This window comes from Pristiophorus japonicus, chromosome 1 (assembly GCF_044704955.1).
Source record: "Pristiophorus japonicus isolate sPriJap1 chromosome 1, sPriJap1.hap1, whole genome shotgun sequence".
Classification (NCBI taxonomy): Eukaryota; Metazoa; Chordata; class Chondrichthyes; family Pristiophoridae; genus Pristiophorus; species Pristiophorus japonicus.
This window is the reverse complement of record NC_091977.1, coordinates 79,351,164-79,364,389: the sequence shown is the minus strand read 5'-3', so window position 1 is coordinate 79,364,389 and position 13,226 is coordinate 79,351,164.

Below are 13,226 nucleotides of genomic sequence, written 5' to 3'. Positions count from 1 at the left end.
TCTCTTCAGCCCCCCCCCGACTCTCTTCACACCCCCCCGACTCTCTTCACACCCCCCCGACTCTCTTCACCCCCCCCGACTCTCTTCACCCCCCCCGACTCTCTTCACCCCCCCCGACTCTCTTCACCCCCCCCGACTCTCTTCACCCCCCCCCGACTCTCTTCACCCCCCCCCGACTCTCTTCACCCACCCCCCCGACTCTCTTCACCCACCCCCCCGACTCTCTTCACCCACCCCCCCGACTCTCTTCACCCACCCCCCCGACTCTCTTCACCCACCCCCCCGACTCTCTTCACCCACCCCCCCGACTCTCTTCACCCCCCCCGACTCTCTTCACCCACCCCCCCGACTCTCTTCACCCACCCCCCCGACTCTCTTCACCCCCCCCGACTCTCTTCACCCACCCCCCCGACTCTCTTCACCCACCCCCCCGACTCTCTTCACCCACCCCCCCGACTCTCTTCACCCACCCCCCCGACTCTCTTCACCCACCCCCCCGACTCTCTTCACCCACCCCCCCGACTCTCTTCACCCACCCCCCCGACTCTCTTCACCCACCCCCCCCGACTCTCTTCACCCACCCCCCCGACTCTCTTCACCCACCCCCCCGACTCTCTTCACCCACCCCCCCGACTCTCTTCACCCACCCCCCCGACTCTCTTCACCCACCCCCCCGACTCTCTTCACCCACCCCCCCGACTCTCTTCACCCACCCCCACGACTCTCTTCACCCACCCCCCCGACTCTCTTCACCCACCCCCCCGACTCTCTTCACCCACCCCCCCGACTCTCTTCACCCCCCCCCGACTCTCTTCACCCCCCCCCGACTCTCTTCACCCCCCCCCGACTCTCTTCACCCCCCCCCGACTCTCTTCACCCCCCCCCGACTCTCTTCACCCCCCCCCGACTCTCTTCACCCCCCCCCGACTCTCTTCACCCCCCCCCGACTCTCTTCACCCCCCCCGACTCTCTTCACCCCCCCCCGACTCTCTTCACCCCCCCCCCGACTCTCTTCACCCACCCCCCCCGACTCTCTTCACCCCCCCCCCGACTCTCTTCACCCACCCCCCCGACTCTCTTCACCCACCCCCCCGACTCTCTTCACCCACCCCCCCGACTCTCTTCACCCACCCCCCCGACTCTCTTCACCCACCCCCCCGACTCTCTTCACCCACCCCCCCGACTCTCTTCACCCACCCCCCCGACTCTCTTCACCCACCCTCCCGACTCTCTTCACCCACCCCCCCGACTCTCTTCACCCACCCCCCCGACTCTCTTCACCCACCCCCCCCGACTCTCTTCACCCACCCCCCCGACTCTCTTCACCCACCCCCCCGACTCCGACCCCTCTTAAGGGGCCGAGAACGGCAGGCTGAGAGGGCCGAGAGTGGGGTGGAAGAGAGAGAGAGAGAGAGAGACTGGGGGTGAGTCAGAGACACTGGGAGAGAGGGAGAGAAAGAGGCTGGTAGGAGAGAGAGTGACTGTGGGTGGCGGGGGAGAGACACAGGTGGGTGGGGGTGGATTGGAGGCCAAAGAGGGAACTCTGGGAAGACGGATCATCTTCTTCCAACCCCCTACAGGGGACATCGTTGGAGTGGATGATATCCAGAAGTCACAACACTGTCACTATTCACTTCATACCCAATAAACCTGTTAACAATCCGTACACAATGCCTGCCCCATCTCTGGTGGGGTGGGGCGGGGAGGAATGCACTTGCGCTGGGGTAAGGCATTTTGTCTGGGGGAGGCATGCACTTGGACTGGGGTAAGGCACTTTGGCTAGCCCTTGCTGTCTTCTGGGGAGCTCTGTCCTCTGTCGCTTCAGGAAGTCAAAGTGGATCGAGTTACAATTTGCAAAGTCAGTGAGACCTAGGGATGGCCGGTTCCAGTTACACATTCCAGTGAAACTTCAGGGTGTGGCTTATCCACCAAGGGGATCAATCATAGACAAAGCGTGGAGCATGGTGGCCATTTTTGCAATACAAACAAGCGCATCCTTATTATATTGGGTCAATCAAGCAGTGCAGGAGAGTGGGAAATGGATTTGCTCCAAGTTTACCTACAGATAATCAGAACTTGGCTTTGACAGAAGTCTTGCTTTAGCCTATTCTGGTCTTCCAGGTGAAGTTGATTCTGTAAAGATTAGATTTCGGTGGAGAATAATTGGAATCTAATATTTCCTATTTCATTGATTTTACTTAAATAAATTGCTTAATCATATTTTTGACATGTTTTGTGATGGAATAATGCACCTAGATTAAGAGGTTTAAAACATATGCAGCAATTTATACTGCTATAATCAGGGCCACTTTTTATCGTAACTGTACAGGGTAATGTGTTATTCACACCTGCCTATCCATTAAAGTGCTGACCCTAGCTGATTTTGTGGCTTACTTTTATTTGCATAGTGTGAACATGTAACTGCCCCAAATTGGGCCTACTTTTGAAAGCTCATCAGTCTGCCTCTGGTGCAGCCTGATATCCTGCCATTCTCCAGAAACATGATTATTAAGTAATTCTTATTGGGAGATTCATTGTACCCTATACCAATATTGTGAATGTACCAAAAAATGACAGTCATATCAAATAAATGGAAATGGGAAGGAAGCAACATAAAAGCAAGAAATAAGAGTCCAGAAATAGTTCAAAAATGTTGCTACAAATCTCACTAAGTCTCTTTAAATACACTTCCCTAAGCAGCACGCAAGCTGCCCCAGACACCCAGTTTATATGGGCGACGAGATGATGGATTGTTATACCGGTGTAAAGAAAAGCAGTTAATTATATTAAAATTAGGCTCAATAACATCTAAATCATGTCATCAGGATCTAATTTTTATATAACTAACAGTAATCTGGCCAAGTCATTTGGTACAAGTCAAAGACCTGACTGGAAAATTAAACTCAGTGCTAAATGGGTGGGAATCTAGTATAATGGTCTCCACCCATTTTTATGATTGGTCATGTCCAAATGATGCCTGTTACTTGAATATAATCAATAAAAAAAAACTACCTTAAGTCAAATTCAAATTTTTTTAATGGGTTTCTGAAATTTTTATTGGTATTTTGGGGTTTAATTTCTATGATTCCATCAGTTTGTTATAAACTTAGCTGGTTAGTGGTGCCTGAATAAGTCAAATTTATTTTTATTACATGGGATTTTCACCGGTGTTTTGGGGATGGTATTCCATGTGCCATCCATTTTCCGATTTTAAAAACTGCAAATCTGTGGCCTTTGGTATAATTTATATAAATAATTTGATTATACAACTTGATAGTGCCAAATCTGAATGTTAAATTCAAAGTGAAATATATTACTACTTCTTGTTAGGAAGGCTTTTATGCCCTACCTCATAAACTGAGCTTTGCACAGTCTGAAGGCACTGGGAAGCAGGTTATATCTAATACATGACCATAATTCAATAAACTCTTGTATTTCCTTAATGCATTCATTAATATTCACAGAAATGTTATTCTTAAGTGCCACTTTTTGAAAAGGAGTACAAAATGTACAGTTGAAGCCCACAGTACTAAACCCTGGCTCCACATTAAGCAATCATTTTATGGCCTCTGGTTAGACCCCGTAGATCTGGAGAACTGAACAGAGCACACTCAGCCCAGTTTTGCCAAATTTAGCATGGAATCCTGAAGACAATTGATAGGCACCTGATTCGGATATTCAAAGGCTAAACGCCTGCTGTAGGCAGTTGCCCCGGGCACTTCCGTGGAGGAGAAAGATGAGCCCAGGATAGTTCTCTGGGAAATTGGTCCCTCTAATGTCCATTTTGCATCCAAAAAAGAGGTGTGATGGGGGTTAATTTCTCCCCACACTGTTTTGGAAGCATTAACATATTATATATCATGTATTAATCAGATGAGTTGATCAATTTGTGTGAGGACAGCTCAAGAGCTGGATAATCAGTTAGCTTAAAAATGATCTGGACTCTGCAGGCCCATGATATCCACCATTGCAATGTGATTGGTTGTTGCTCCTGGTTTAAAGGAGACATATATTCTATTGAATTGCACATGTTTTCTGTACTGTTGTTGGGTTTCTCTCATTTGCCTTGTTACAGCGTGTTATACTAAAGAACTGCTCTTCAGAAGCAGTGAGGGAGCAGAACTTTTGCATGGTAGTGCCTTTTATATGACATCATGACAATCCAGCGATATCATAAAATTTTACAGCACAGAAGGAGGCCATTCGGCCCATCGTGCCTGTGCCAAAACAATGGACTGAAGTTGGTGCTACATTTTCATGATATAATGGAGGGGACATTCTACATAAAATGAGAACCCTCTGACTGTCTCTAGCTAGCATATCTAAAGCAGAAAAGAGAACAAAGGGTGACTGAGGAACACCTTTAAAATATACAAAAGCAAAACACTGCGGATGCTAGAATCTGGAATAAAAACAGAAAATGCTGGAAATCTCAGGTCAGGCAGCATCTGTGGACAGGAAGCAGAGTTATTGTTTCGGGTCGTGGGAGTGTGTTCGGAAAGAAACTTTGAAATATTTAGGACAATTGTACAATTAGACCATATACTTTCCCTTTAATTTAAAATTATATGTTGGAACTAGGTTGAATATATCAATATTTCTGACAAGTTAACAGAGCTCTGTAGATGCCTTTTAAAAAAATATATTATTTATTCTATTTGTGAGAGTTTGCTGAGTGCAAATTGGCTGCCACATTTCCTACATTACAACAGTGACTATACTTCAGAAAGTATTTCATTGGTTGTGAAGTGCTTTAGGATATCCTGAGGTCATGAACTGCACTATATAAATGCAAATTCTTTCTTTTTTTAATATTTCCTTTATACGTTTCTTTTTGGCAGTCATACAGTAAAGTATCCTATTAGGCTGTATTTTATGTAGGTTTCCTAGTGATTTGGGAGTCACAAAAATATGTGTTGTGTCAGAATGTTATGGAGGAGAATTCAGTGTATTAGGAATACTGTATTATTAATAAGAACACAATTAAATCAATTTGCATATCTCATGAAAAGTTAAACTATTTTTTTTATTTTGTAAGGTGACCTGACAGTTATACATACCCTTTGAAAGCCTTTGGATTGCTGATAAAAGATGTTGATTTAATGTTAAATATTCCCTGTAGCTCTCAAAAAATGCAAGCTACACTACTTTGCTGTGATTAACATTCAAAGATATGCAAAAAGCACTCTTATAATTAAAGTGCCATGAAAATAGCTATAATTTGAGACTTTGAAGTCTGTTCATAGCCCTCGGGATTAATCAGGGAAAGTGGTTGCTTAACACCAAAAACCATTATGTTAAATGACTGAGCTTACCTTTTTCCACCCCATCTAACACATCAAAAATTCCCACATGCAGGCCTTGTAAATAGAACTCACTTTCAGCTCAGTCTTCATGATGAGCTGTCTTTTTATTTCACCTCCAGAGGATTCTTGCAGGTAAACCTAGAAATACTGTTACATGGAAGGTATGGAATTATTTTATAATTCACCATCTGAAAGAATCTAGCATTGTGTGAGAGCTGACATTGTCATATATTCTGCAAGGCCCTGTGTCACTTTGCATCACATTTGACACCAGTGAGGCTGTAGAAATGGCAGTAGCATCAAGAAAGTGATAGAGCTTAAAAAACATTAAGCTCCATCTATAAAGCAAAAAGTCCTGCCTGTTTTGGATAGGATTGCAGCAGTAATCCAAACCAATCTGCCTGGTATTCTCTGTTTGGTTCTGCTCCAGTCAGGAACAGAAGCACATCAGATAGCGGTAGCATCTAACCTTCAGAAAGCTGATAGACAGCTCAGACTTGGGTTAAATAGGTATTGTTAGAGTAAAGCTATACCTTAGGTGACCTATATAAAGACTCTGACCAGAAGCATGACTTTTCAATAGATTATTTCATCCCTTTTCTGTTCCCTGGCTGTCCTTAACAGAAAGAAGAATTGCTGTGAAAAATACACTCTTTCTGTATAGTGTATGGTATGATGGCCGCACCAAATTGAACAGACAATCAAAGAAGGCAATTTCCAATTCAAATAATACATCAATTAATTTTTCTGTGACAGACACTATAAATGTCTTCATTTCTATAAAGGTCTGAATCATGGCCTAGAAATCCGATAAAGCCTGAAAATGGGCGGTGTCACTGCGGGGCAAGGTTAACTCATGCCCATAAAAAGAGGGCAAGCAGCACGGTTATTTCAGTGCTGCCTGCTGATTTAAATGATTGCAGTGCAGAACCTACCATGCAATGCGCTGTTTCAGGCGGTGTGCTTAGCAGGAGGCCCAATGTAACGTGGCCGTTGCGTCCCCGGAGCGAGGCATCGTTTTCTTAAAGTTGGGCTGTCATTTTAGAAAGCAGTTACAACCCATTAAAGGGGAACTGATGAAAATGATCAGGAGATTGAAGAACGAATAGATCACAAACGTAAAGCATTTCTGAGCCTCAAGAAACAGCCCAACTCGGCAGCTGCAAAACAACATTACAGACGGCTCAAGGCTCAGGTCCAACAAAAAACTCGGGACCTAAAGAACAGGTGGTGGATGGAGAAAGCACAGGAGACAACTGGTCGACAGCCACACGATATGCGAGGATTCTTCAAGGCCACCTATGGTCCAAACTCCCAAGGCTCCACCTCATTCCTGGCCAAGAACAGGGAAACACTCATCAAGGACACCGAGGCTGTCAGGACCCGATGGAAGGAGCACTTTGAAGATCTCCTCAATCGAGACTCTGCCTTTGACTCGAGTGTTCTCAACTCCATCCCGCAGCATGTGAGCCGCCATCAACTCAGTGAAACTCCAACGTTGCACAAGGTAGGCAAAGCCATAAAACAATTTAAGAATAACAAGGCATCGGGTGCGGATGGAATCCCTGCTGAAGCGCTAAAATATGGCGGAGAGGCGCTGTTGGCGCAGATACATGACCTCATCTCTCTCATCTGGAGGGAGGAGAGCATGCCAGGAGATCTTAGAGATGCAGTGATCGTGATCATTTTTAAAAAGGGAGAGAAGTCCGACTGCGGCAACTACAGGGGAATCTCCCTGCTATCAGCCACTGGGAAAGTTGTTGCTCGAGTTCTCCTCACTCGTCTTCTCCCTGTGGCCGAGGAGCTCCTCCCAGAATCACAATGTGGATTTCGTACCCTACGGGGCACAACAGACATGATCTTTGCAGCGCGCCAGTTGCAGGAAAAATGCAGGGAGCAGCGCCAGCCCTTATACATGGCTTTTTTCGAACTTACAAAGGCTTTTGACACAGCCAACCATGAGGGTCGATGGAGCGTCCTCCTCCGTTTCGGATGCTCCCAAAAGTTTGTCAACATCCTTCGCCTGCTTCACGATGACTTGCAGGCCGTGATCCTTACCAACGGATCCATTACAGGCCCAATCCACATCCGGGCCAGGGTCAAAGAGGGCTGCATTATCGCTCCAACCCTCTTCTCAATCTTCCTTGCCGCCAGGCTCCACCTCACAATCAACAAGCTCCCCGCTGAAGTGGAATTAAACTACAGAACCAGTGGGGGGCTGTTTAACCTACGCCGCCTTTGTTGTTGAGCTGCAGTATGCGGACGTCGCCTGCGTCTGTGCACATTCAGAGGCTGAACTCCAGGATATAGTCAATGTATTCACCGAGGCATATGAAAGCATGGGCCTTACGCTTAACATCGTAAGATAAAGGTCCTCCACCAGCCTGTCACCGTCGCATGGCATTGCCCTCCAATCATCAAGATCCACGGCGTGGCCCTGGACAACGTGGACCATTTCCCATATCTCGGGAGCTTCTTATCAACAAAGGCAGACATTGATGCGGAGATTAAGCATCGCCTCCAGTGCGCCAGTGCAGCCTTCGGCTGTCTGAGGAAAAGAGTGTTTGAAGACCAGGCCCTCAAATCTACCACCAAACTCATGGTCGACAGGGCTGTAGTAATACCCGCCCTCCTGTGTGAATCTGAGGTGTGGATGATGTATAGAAGGCATCTCAAGTCGCTGGAGATATATCATCAACAATGTCTCCACAAGATCCTGCAAATCCCCTGGGAGGACAGGCGCATCAACATTAGTGTCCTTGACCAGGCTAACATCCCAGTATTGAAGCACTGACCACACTCGATCAGCTTTGCTGGACAGGTCACATAGTACACATGCCAGATATGAGACTCCCGAAGTAAATGCTTTATGCGGAGCTCCTTCATGGTAAACGAGCCAAAGGAGGACAGCGGAAACGTTATAAGGACACCCTCAAAGCCTCCCTGGTAAATTGCGACATCACCACTGACACATGGGAGACCCTGGCCGCAGACCGCCCGAGGCGGAGAAAGTCCATCCGGGAGGGCGATGAGCTCTTTGAGTCTCAATGCAAAGAGCATGAAGAGGCCAAGTGCAGGCAGCGGAAGGAGCGCACGGCAAACCAGCGCAACTGACCCCTTCCCTCAACGAATGTTTGTCCCACCTGTGACAGGGTCTGTGGCTCTCATATTGGACTGTTCATAAGAACATAAGAATTAGGAACAGGAGTAGGCCATCTAGCCCCTCGAGCCTGCTCCGCCATTCAACAAGATCATGGCTGATCTGGCCGTGGACTCAGCTCCACTGACCCGCCCGCTCCCCGTAACCCTTAATTCCCTTATTGGTTAAAATTCTATCTATCTGTGATTTGAATACATTCAATGAGCTAGCCTCAACTGCTTCCTTGGGCAGAGAATTCCACAGATTCACAACCCTCTGGGAGAAGAAATTCCTTCTCAACTCGGTTTTAAATTGGCTCCCCCGTATTTTGAGGCTGTACCCCCTAGTTCTAGTCTCCCCGACCTGTGGAAACAACCTCTCTGCCTCCATCTTGTCTATCCCTTTCATTATTTTAAATGTTTCTATAATTTCACCCCTCATCCTTCTGAACTCCAACGAGTAAAGACGCAGTCTACTCAATCTATCATCATAAGGTAACCCCCTCATCTCCGGAATCAACCGAGTGAATCGTCTCTGTACCCCCTCCAAGGCTAGTATATCCTTAAGTAAGGTGACCAAAACTGCACGCAGTACTCCATGTGCAGCCTCACTAATAACCTATACAGTTGCAGCAGGACCTCCCTGCTTTTGTACTCCATCCCTCTCGCAATGAAGGCCAACATTCCATTCGCCTTCCTGATTACCTGCTGCACCTGCAAACTAACTTTTTGGGATTCATGCACAAGGATCCCCAGGTCCCTCTGCACCGCAGCATGTTGTAATTTCTCCCCATTCAAATAATATTCCCTTTTACTGTTTTTTTCCCAAGGTGGATGACCTCACATTTTCCGACATTGTTTTCCATCTGCCAAACCTTAGCCCATTCGCTTAACCGATCTAAATCTCTTTGCAGCCTCTCTGTGTCCTCTACACAACCCGCTTTCCCACTAATCTTTGTGTCATCTGTAAATTTTGTTACACTACACTCTGTCCCCTCTTCCAGGTCATCTATATATATATTGTAAACAGTTGTGGTCCCAGCACTAATCCCTGTGGCACACCACTAACCACCGATTTCCAACCCGAAAAGGACCCATTTATCCCGACTCTCTGCTTTCTGTTCGCCAGCCAATTCTCTATCCATGCTAATACCTTTCCTCTGACTCCGCGTACCTCTATCTTCTGCAGTAACCTTTTGTGTGGCACCTTATCGAATGCCTTTTGGAAATATAAATACACCACATCCATTGGTACACCTCCATCCACCCTGCTTGTTATATCCTCAAAAAACTCCAGTAAATTAGTTAAACATGATTTCCCCTTCATGAATCCATGTTGCGTCTGCTTGATTGCACTATTCCTATCTAGATGTCCCGCTATTTCTTCCTTAATGATAGCTTCAAGCATTTTCCCCACTCCAGATGTTAAACTAACCGGCCTATAGTTACCTGCCTTTTGTCTGCCCACTTTTTTAAACAGAGGCGTTACATTAGCTGCTTTCCAATCCGTTGGTACCTCCCCAGAGTCCAGAGAATTTTGGTAGATTATAACGAATGCATCTGCTATAACTTCCGCCATCTCTCTTAATAATCTGGGATGGATTTCATCTGAACCAGGGGACTTGTCTACCTTGAGTCCCATTAGCCTATCCAGCACTACCCCCCCTAGTGATAGTGATTATCTCAAGGTCCTCCCTTCCCACATTCCCGTGACCATCAATTTTTGGCATGGTTTTGTGTCTTCCACTGTGATGACCGAAGCAAAATAATTGTTTAAGGTATCAGCCATTTCCACATTTCCCATTATTAAATCCCCCTTCTCATCTTCTAAGGGACCAACATTTACTTTAGTCACTCTTTTCCGTTTTATATATCGGTAAAAGCTTTTACTATCTGTTTTTATGTTTTGCACAAGTTTACTTCCGTAATCTATCTTTCCTTTCTTTATTGCTTTCTTAGTCATTCTTTGCTGTTGTTTAAAATTTTCCCAATCTTCTAGTTTCCCACTTGGCCACCTTATACGCATTGGTTTTTAATTTGATACTCTCCTTTATTTCCTTGGTTATCCACGGCTGATTATCCCTTCTCTTACCACCCTTCTTTTTCACTGGAATACATTTTTGTTGAGCACTATGAAAGAGCTCCTTAAAAGTCCTCCACTGTTCCTCAATTGTGCCACCGTTTAGTCTGTGTTTCCAGTCTATTTTAGCCAACTCTGCCCTCATCCCACTGTCGTCCCCTTTGTTTAAGCATAGTGCGCTCGTTTCTGACACAACTTTCTCACACTCAATCTGTATTACAAATTCAACCATACTGTGATCACTCATTCTGAGAGGATCTTTTACAAGGAGATCATTTATTATTCATGTCTCATTACACAGGACCAGATCTAAGATAGCTTGTTCCCTTATAGGTTCTGTAACATACTGTTCTAAGAAACAATCCTGTCTGCATTCTATGAATTCCTCCTCAAGTCTACCCCGTGCGATTTGATTTGACCAATCGATATGTAGGTTAAAATCCCCCATGATTACTGCCGTTCCTTTTTCACATGCCTCCATTATTCCCTTGATTATTGCCCCACCATGAAGTTATTATTTGGGGGCCGATAAACTACGCCCACCAGTGACTTTTTCCCCTTACTATCTCTAATCCCCACCCACAGTGATTCAACATTTTGTTCATTAGAGCCAATATCATCTCTCACAACTGCCCTGATATCATCCTTTATTAACAGAGCTACCGCATCTCCTTTCCCTTCTTGTGTATCTTTCCGAATTGTCAGATACCCCTGTATGTTTAATTCCCAGTCTTGCCCTCCATGCAACCATGTTTCTGTAATGGCCACCAAATCATACCCATTTGTAATGATTTGTGCCGTCAACTCATTTACTTTATTTCGAATGCTGCGTGCGTTTAGGTAGAGTGTTTTAATACTAGTTTTCAAACCATGATTTTTAGTTTTGACCCCTCCTACAGCCCCTTTATATTCATACATATTGTCCCTTCCTATCACCTTGTGGTTTACACTTACCCCAGTGCTACTCTGCTCTGTTGCCTCCTGTCTTTTGCATTCTTTCTTGGGGTCCTGTTCATCTGAGCTCTCACCCACTCTAACTAGCTCAGAGCCCTCTCCTGGGTTCCAAATACTCCTTGCATTGAGGCACCGAGCTTTAATGCTAGCCTTTTTATTACACTTTGACCCTTTAGAATTTTGCTGTACAGTGACCCTTTTTGTTTTTTGCCTTGGGCTTCTCTGCCCTCCAATTTTACTCATCTCCTTTCTGTCTTTTGCTTTTGTCTCCATTTTGTTTCCCTCTGTCTCCCTGCATTGGTTCCCATCCCCCTGCCATATTAGTTTAACTCCTCCCCAACAGCACTAGCAAACACTCCCCCTAGGACATTGGTTCCGGTCCTGCCCAGGTGCAGACCGTCCGGTTTGTACTGGTCCCACCTCCTCCAGAACCGGTTCCAATGCCCCAGGAATTTGAATCCCTCCCTGCTGCACCACTGCTCAAGCCACGCATTCATCTGAGCTATCCTGCGATTCCTACTCTGACTAGCTCGTGACACTGGTAGCAATCCTGAGATTACTACTTTTGAGGTCCTACGTTTTAATTTAGCTCCTAGCTCCTTAAATTCGTCTCGTAGGACCTCATCCCTTTTTTTTACCTATATCGTTGGTACCAATGTGCACTGTGAGAACTGGCTGTTCACCCTCCATTTTCAGAATGTCCTGCACCCGCTCCGAGACATCCTTGACCCTTGCACCAGGGAGGCAACATACCATCCTGGAGTCTTGGTTGCGGCCGCAGAAACGCCTATCTATTCCCCTTACCATTGAATTCCCTATCACTATCGCTCTTCCACTCTTTTCCTGCCCTCCTGTGCAGTAGAGCCAGCCACGGTGCCATGAACTTGGCTGCTGTTGCCCTTCCCTGATGAGTCATCCCCCTCAATAGTACTCAAAGCGGTGTATCTGTTTTGCACGGAGATGACCGCAGGGGACCCCTGCACTACCTTCCTTGCACTGCTCTTCCTGTTGGTCTTCCATTCTCTAGCTGGCTGTGGACCCTTCACCTGCGGTAAGACCAATTTGCTACACGTGCTGCTCACGTCATTCTCAACATCGTGGATGCTCCAGAGTGAATCCACCCTCAGCTCCAATTTCGCAACGCGGACCGTCAGGAGCTGGAGGCGGATACCCTTCCCGCACACGTCGTCGACAGGGAGTGTCCCTGAGTTCCCACATGGTACAGGAGGAGCATATCACGTGACCGTGCTCTCCTGCCATGACTTAACCCTTCGATACACTTAAATTGGCAACAATAATGCTAAAGTTTACTCACTGTTACAGAAGAGAAAAAAGCAAAACTACTCACCAATCACCAGCCAATCACTTACCCCCTTGGCTGTGAAGTCACCTTTCTATTTCTTTCTACTTTTTTGCCTTCTCCCTGTAGCTGCACAAGCGCACCTCCTCGACGCTGCCTGAACTCCTGAACTCGCGGCCATTTTATAGGCCTCCGACCCCGGACTGTCGCCTCCTCCTCACGCTCTCACTTTGGGAGTGGAAGCAAGTCCTCCTCGATTCCGAGGGACTGCCTATGATGATAATGATGGCAGAGCGAGGCATCATGTTCTTAAAGTTGGGCTGTCATTTTAGAAAGCTGTCACAACCCGTTAAAGGGGAACTGCTTTCTAAAATAAAAAATTGAAAAGATCATTTAAAAATAGACAATATTTAGCCCTTACAGCTCAATTGCCTCTGACAAAAAAAAT